The following is a 7,437-nucleotide window of genomic DNA, read 5'->3' on the forward strand; positions in this document are numbered from 1 at the left end:
GGACAAGATGATCCATCTTGTGTCAATCATCATATTTATTGAGCCGAGTGGGGCTGACACAATGAGTTATGAATGATGTGGCCATTGTGCCGGAGATAAAGACTACATATGGACTATACAGCATGGGCTCTTCTCCTCCATGACGGTGCTACATTGCCACTGGTGATAGGGCATTCAGTAATGGTAGCAGCTAGATCATTCTGGATGAGAGAGAGCCAATCACTTGATTTCAATTCCATTGCATTGGACTTTTTCCATCCTTTATCATCCTTACCAGAATTGACATCTGGGTTTTTCTTTTATGTCTACAGGGCAACTCCAGCACTACTATTAGAGTATTTGCCTAACGATGAACCATTGGCATGGTGTCACGTACAACATTGCCTCACACTAACAGGTATTGCTTTTTACATTTCAGATGTATCATACATGTTTATTGCAATTCACAATAAGATGAAACACAGCACACGCTCCTTGGCATTGAGGCCTGACTCACATCGTGAGCAGTCACAGTCTCGTGGGCAGCTCTTTCTTCCCTCTGGGGCCAGAGTTAAGGCAGACTCCTCTTCTGAGTACTCTATAGAAGAAGCTTCTGTTTGGTCTGGAAACTGAATGACACATTTCTCTTATGTACCCAATGTCGTATTTCCCTCACTTTCACTTTCACTGGTGTCATTGAAACATTCGGTTCCATCATCTCATGCTGCTGGGAGATGGAGACACACCCTGTAGCAAATTGAACAGAGAAGGTGTCATCTGTGGTGCCCAGGTGAGTTCCTTTCACTGTGGAGAACTGCTCAAAACCCAAGACGTCTTCATAATAAGCTGCATGGGGATCGAGACAGAAAGGGGGAATCTAACATATTTGCTTCCAGCCCCTTGAAGCTAATGTTCTTAAACACAGGGTGTTGTTTTCTCCAGCTGCTCCAAGGCCCTCACAGCCCAGTTGTTGCTGAGGATTTTGGGTGAGTAACAATAGCCGCCATGTCTGAGCTCCAGCAGCAGCACGGACCTACCTCTCCTGACTGTCCTGACCCCTCACACGTGCTGTGCTGTGCCTACCTCATGGCCTGTATACACACTCTGCCCGCTCCCCTTTTGTGAAGTTTATTCTTTATTCAAAGTTTAAAAATGTACTGTGCTGCACTATTGCAAAAATTCATGATTCAAAACATTTTGCAGCTAGTAAGATGGCAATAAAAAGTAGATTTTTAAAAAACTTTTTTTAAATTTTAGACAGAGGGATAGAGAGCAGAAGAGAGGGGCAGTGGGAGAGAGAGAGAGAGAGAGAGAGAGAGAGAGAGAATCTCAAACAGGCTTCATGCTCAGTACAGCCTAATGCAGGGCTCAATCCCATGACCCTGGGATCATGACCTGAGTAGAAATCAAGAGTCTGACACTCAACCAACTGAGCTACCCAGGTACCCCTCAAAAGTTGATTTTTAAACTCATTACTATCAATTATTCTTATAGTCCCTTGCAAATTCAGAATTTCAAATTGTATTTTCTTTTTCTAAATTGCCCACAGTACTCAAGGTGCCTGAAGCTAAAGCAGTTGTTGCAGAAAGAAGGAGAGTGAGGAGGAGATAGCAGACATCAAGGGATTTCTGTTTCTCTTTTGCTGCCCATGTACTTCAGGCCACCAGCCTGGCTCTATCTGTAATCAAATAAACAGCTCTGCACCAGTCTGGATGGCTTTCTTAGCCAAATTCCTTTTCCTGTGATCACTGTAAACAACCACAACTTTTGCATGGCACTTTGGATTTACCGAATAATTTGCAAAATGAATTTTGTTGCCTTAACAGGTTGCATCCACCATGAAATCATTATTTAAGTTGAATAGAAAACTGCACATGTATTTGTCATATACTTCCTTCTTCTCTCTGCTTCATCTTGAGAATAGACCCACTTTACCCCAAAAGAGGCAAAAGAATAGATATATATCCACAGAACACTTTAGACTTACCATGTACTATGTCAGCTGAAGTCCGCTGAAGAGCGGACTATAGAATATAGTAGAGAGGTCTGGCAAAGGCACCAGCTCAAGTAGCATCCTGTGAGGTGCAGTCCTCCAGAATGTGGTTTGTATTCTGAACGAATGGTTCATTTCTGGTTCTGTGCCCCCAGTTCATTGGATATACAGGTGTGGGAACCAAGGGTAGAAGTGGGGCTGGTACTTCTCACCATCACTCCTGGTGACACACTTTCAGAATGCATGCTTCTCATCACCATCCTTTACATTACGTCATCATTAGTTCTATTTCCCAGGGTGCACTGCAAGCATTCTAGTGTAGCTGGAGGTACAATTACCATCTGGTCGTGTTGGGCTCGTCATGCCAGGGAACCAATAAGCAAAGAGTTAACTCTACAGGGGATAAAAATTGACCTTAACAACCATGGGGGAGTTAGAATTGCTGCTACACTTTGGGGACAGGGAGGAATATATCTGAAAAAGAGGAGGCTCCCTGGGATGTCTTTTGGTGCTTCAGCACTTAGTGGTAACTAAGAATCAGCAGGTACAGCAACCACAGCCCAACAAGGGCCAGGAGGCTAAGGCTTCAGGATAAAGGTCCCGAGTGGCTCCACTGGGCACACAGTTAGACCCTCCTACTAGTCAAATATAACGGAAATTCAAAGTACATAGTGGAGGAAAGAAAATACTGATTATGGCTTTAGGATTTACATCCAAGCAGTGAGGATAACCTTCATTCAACTAACCTTTTATTAAATCCTCTCAAATTTGCCTACCACCTTAAAAGGGACTCTGTAATGGGAATGAGAGAAACTGAGAGGTAAAAGATATGGACTATAGTAGATGTGCCTTGAACTCTGCCTCAAACCCTCTCCACATCCCACTCCAGGACTGCCGTGGTGACTTGTTCTTTGAAAGCTTCACCCAGCTTTCCATAGGGGCAACCTGACAACATTTGACTGAGGCCTGTGGTAAGTATCTCTCAGTTTCTACCTGGGTATTTTGCTTTTTTTTTTTTTTTTAACGTTTATTTACTTTAGAAAGAGAGAGAGACAGAGACAGAGCATGAGCGGGACAGGGGCAGAGAGAGAGGGAGACACAGAACCCAAAGCAGGCTCCCGGCTCCGAGCTGTCAGTACAGAGCCCAACGTGAGGCTTGAACCCACAAACCGTGATATCATGACCTGAGCCGAAGTCAGATGTTTAACCGACTGAGCCACCCAGGTGCCCCTGTTTTGTTTTGGTTTTGATGCACCTGTGTGGAAAGTATATAAGAACCTGTGCATCATTCAGAAGTGCAAAGGAGCATTAACGTGGTTTCCCTTGACCAGTGGGGGACAGAAGATAAAAGATGTGTCCACCATTTTGATACCCTAGTTAGTCACTTCTGAAACACATACATAAGGCTCTTTGGAAAAACGAAACAAAACAAAAACAAAAACAAAAACAAACAAAATACCACTTTGAGTACCACTGGTGTGGCCAACCTTGTAACTCATCCCTAAATTGGCTTTTCCTCCTTCCTGTTTAATCCTCCACATCTTGCTTTCCAGTATCATTTCCTTCTTGCCTTCCAGCAATTCATGAATATACTACCTGCACAAAAGCCTTTGCCTTAGAATCTGCCTTCAGAGAATGTCTAAGACAAGTGACTATTAAGAAACCTAATGTTATGGTAACCCAGAATGGAGGGATTTCTGAAACATGATAGTGTTACCCAATTTGAGGCATTATATTTCTACACAGGAACCTGGGAAACTCGTTTATTATATCAGGATTCACCTCACTTAAAGTATATTTGAAGCTTTCAGAAAACTAATTTATGGGGGCATTTTATCCTCATTGCATTTGATTCTAAGCCTGGAAACTATTCTGATAGCTAAGTTGTTTTAAAAATCCAGCACACGATGTAGCCAAGTCTAGAGGGATCTCAACCTGACACTCCCAGTTATGTCACTGGGATGTGCGCATGTAGGTCCAGAGACAATGCTTGGCTCGCCTTTAAACAAAGGGCAGTCTCCATGCTGTGGCAGATAGGCACTGACGCACTTCTTTTCTGATTTCAAAACACTTCCACTCATCTCTGGACATTTCTCAACACAGCTTGGGAATCTGGTGCCCTAAAAATGCAAGAAGCAAGATGAGTTTGAGGTTCACAGACATTGCTTCCAACTTTCCTCTGCGTGGCCCATTTTTTAAGCATTCCACATCAGTACGCAAATGTTTCCATGTTTTCTTTGAATAAACAAATTCTAAAACATCACAGGCTCTCTGCTGGCATAGTAAATTTAAAGATTAGACAAAACATATAATGCAAATGATTATCAACAAAGTTTAATCATTCAGCTTTTCAGATTTATCACAAATTCAACATTGTCATGCCTGAAAATTAAATCTGGTTATTTTTAAAATCTAAAATAATTAAAAAATGTTTCCTACGTACATATAACACCCTTACCAAGCAAATGTGGAGGGTGCTGAAAAAATTTTTTGGGCATTTTCAAATTAGATAGCAGTGATAATTATGTAAAGTTAATAATCAGAAGTTATATGCTATCTTCAAACATAAAATGTATCATTTAAAAATTACTGTATCCTTGACTAACCTGAATTTAAATGAATAATGATGGTGATGATAAAGACGATCATAGTTAGCACTTACTGAGTACTTTCTGTGTCCCAGCATTTTGCTAAGCACTTTACATCTATCATTCCATTTCATTCTCCAACAACTGTATCCAGTAAATTCTGATGTCACCCCCTTTGGTAGCCACAATTCCACAGGCACAGAGAGATTAAAAGGTTCCACAATAATAGCCAGCTTGGAAACCATGAAGCAGCAAGGAAAACCATTCAAAGAACCAAAATAGAGGGGAAAATCATTTCCTATCTCTGAGAATTGCAGTCATGACCATGTCTTTCAGTTTAGGGGAATGGGAGAAGAGTAAATGATCACTGATACTCCCTTAAAATAATTTTAGTTCTTATTATGGATCTATCGACAATACTGAAGAGTCACTTTAGAAACAGATTTAAAACAAAAATGAGAGGCACCTCAGTCTGTTAAGCATCTGACTTCGGTTCAGGTCATGATCTCACGGTCTGGGGGTTCGAGCCCCGCGTCAGGCTCTGTGCCGACAGCTCAGAGCCCGGAGCCTGTTTCAGACTCTGTGTCTCCCTCTCTCTCTGCCCCTCCCCCACTCACACTCTATCTCTCTCCTGCAAAAATAAACATTAAAAAAAAAATAAGTCACAATGTGATCAGTAACACTGAACAATTGAAAAGACCTTAAAAATACGTATTTCAGTTATGAAGATACTGTGGGACTTCACGCCCTATGGTTGTATCAAGAGCATCTGTTCTTAGGCTTTAGTAAACATGTCTGTCATATTACCAAGGGCTAAAAAACATACAAAACTTCTAGCCTTATGACAAGTGTCAGTTGTCCTTCAACGTGGTCACACTCTTAACTTGCATTTGGTTTGTCTCTTCTCACACTGTGCTTGTGCTTGATGAAAGTGCCCTTGGGCTCCTCAAGTTTACTCAGCGAAGGGGTTTCTGGACCCACTGTAGAATCCTTGGGGCTCTTCCTGTTCATCCCTTCCCAGGCTGTTCCCTCTCCACCTGGCTGGGTTCCTACTAGATGATGCAAGGCTGTGAAATGAGACTGTGTTTGGGATCCAGCTGAAGGGAGAGCATGCCGGAAAGGTCACAGAAACTTCCACATAAACATCTGTGACTTGACCGGTTGTGTGTTAGCAGGACTAGAGGATGCTTGTCCTGCAGAGGGGAACACACAAACAGTACTCAACAAGCCCCGCTCCAGAAATGCTTCCCTGTCATTTATGCACCAGTGGGAGGGGCCTTTGACAATGTTTTCCCTTGGCTTATGAATACGATTCACGGTCTCATTACAAATTATTTCACCACGTGATGAATCTTATTGTCTGACCTGCAGAGCAGGCCCTAAGCACAATCGTGAATCAAGCCAGATTCATCCACGGAAGCCTCCTCCTCTTTGGCGTCGTCCGTCACCATTATCTTTGCATTTTTTGTTGAATTTTGAGTATTTACTTTGTGCTAATCTGACGTCAAAGTGCCACACCTAAGCCTGATCTCCCTGATGGCTCAGTGGTCTAAAGCTTATCACAACCTGAATTTACTAGCCACTGTCCCCTTCTTAGTTTATCACCTCAGAATCTGCGGTCTTTAACTGGCATGTAGTTTTCAAGAAGAGTTCAGGTGTTCATTAGGTTTAAATTTTGGACAGCCTTTTTGGCAATAAACCATTATGCCCCAAAGCAAAGTTCACAGGGAGAGTTCAAGCCACACCTGACACTGGAGAGGGCTTTATTTGTGAATAGGTAGTTTCCCCTGTCCCTGGGCCACCAGTGCCTTCCCCACGTCGTGGTTATGTATTTTTGCCACCTCTGGAGAAGGCGGAACACATTTTAAAAAATTCCTAATGTGTAATTCTCTTTATCGTGCACATTTTGTTTATTGCTTGGAATTCTTATCTTGGAGGATTTCCCAGGGTCTTGTAATCCAGGTCTTAGCCCTGCCAATCCTTTCCAGTCTGTCCAGTTTGCTCACTTCAACCCAAGCTATGAGCCTTTCTCCAGCTTTATCTTTCTTAAAATAAAAACCAAAGGAAGGGTGGGCACGAGTGAAGGATCTCTAACACATACCCTCCAAAATTCTCAGCCTAAATAAAACTACTAAATAAAAATACTTACTAAAAAGTATGGTTTTTATATACACAGTGGAATACTACTACTTGGCGATGAAAAAGAATGAAATCTTGCCATTTGCCACAATGTGGATGGAACTGGAAGGTATTATGCTAACCAAATAAGTCAAAGAAAGATATATGATTTCACTCATATGTGCAACTTGAGAAACTCAACAGATGAACACAGGAGAAGAGAAGGGAAAATAAGATAGATAGAGACAGAGGAGGCAAACCGTAAGCAACTCTTAAATACATAGAACAGACTGAGGGTTAATGGAGGGGTGTTGGACAGGGGGATGGGTTAAATGGGTGACAGGCATTAAGGAGGACACATTTCAGGATGAGCACTGGGTGTCATATGTAAGAGAGAAATCACTGGGTTCTACTCCTGAAGGCAAGACCACACTGTATATTAACTAACTTGAATATAATGTTAAAAAAAATAGGGGCACCTGGGTGGCTCAGTCAGTTGTTTAAGCATCCAACTTCAGCTCAGGTCATGATCTCATGGTTTGTGAATTTGAGCTCCGCGCTGGGCTCTGTGCTGACAGCTTAGACCCTGGAGCCTGCTTCAGATTCTGTGCCTCCCTCTCTCTGCCCCTCCCCTGCTCGTGCTCTCTCTCTCTCTCTAAAAATAAATAAACATTTAAAAAAAATAAATATATAAATATATCCTGTGACAAAAAGAAAAAAGAGAAAAAAATACCCTATGGAAAAAAAAAAAAAAAAAAA

The 7,437-nt window shown here is 42.1% G+C and overlaps 2 long non-coding RNA genes across 3 annotated transcripts in view; both read left to right on the forward strand.

Moving 5' to 3' along the window:
* The first annotated feature begins 681 nt into the window (after positions 1-681).
* Positions 682-1,680, forward strand: LOC125923670 (uncharacterized). Its single transcript, XR_007458125.1, has 3 exons — positions 682-769; positions 905-965; positions 1,529-1,680. It is a non-coding gene; the product is annotated as an uncharacterized LOC125923670 (long non-coding RNA).
* Positions 1,681-2,299: 619 nt separating this feature from the next.
* The window catches only part of LOC125923669 (uncharacterized), a 69,792-nt gene continuing 64,654 nt past the window's right edge, over positions 2,300-7,437 (forward strand). For both annotated transcript variants that reach the window (XR_007458123.1, XR_007458124.1), the window contains exon 1: positions 2,300-2,943. This is a non-coding gene — a long non-coding RNA (uncharacterized LOC125923669). The remainder of the gene's footprint in view (positions 2,944-7,437) is intronic.

This window comes from Panthera uncia, chromosome B1 (assembly GCF_023721935.1).
Source record: "Panthera uncia isolate 11264 chromosome B1, Puncia_PCG_1.0, whole genome shotgun sequence".
Taxonomy (NCBI): Eukaryota; Metazoa; Chordata; class Mammalia; order Carnivora; family Felidae; genus Panthera; species Panthera uncia.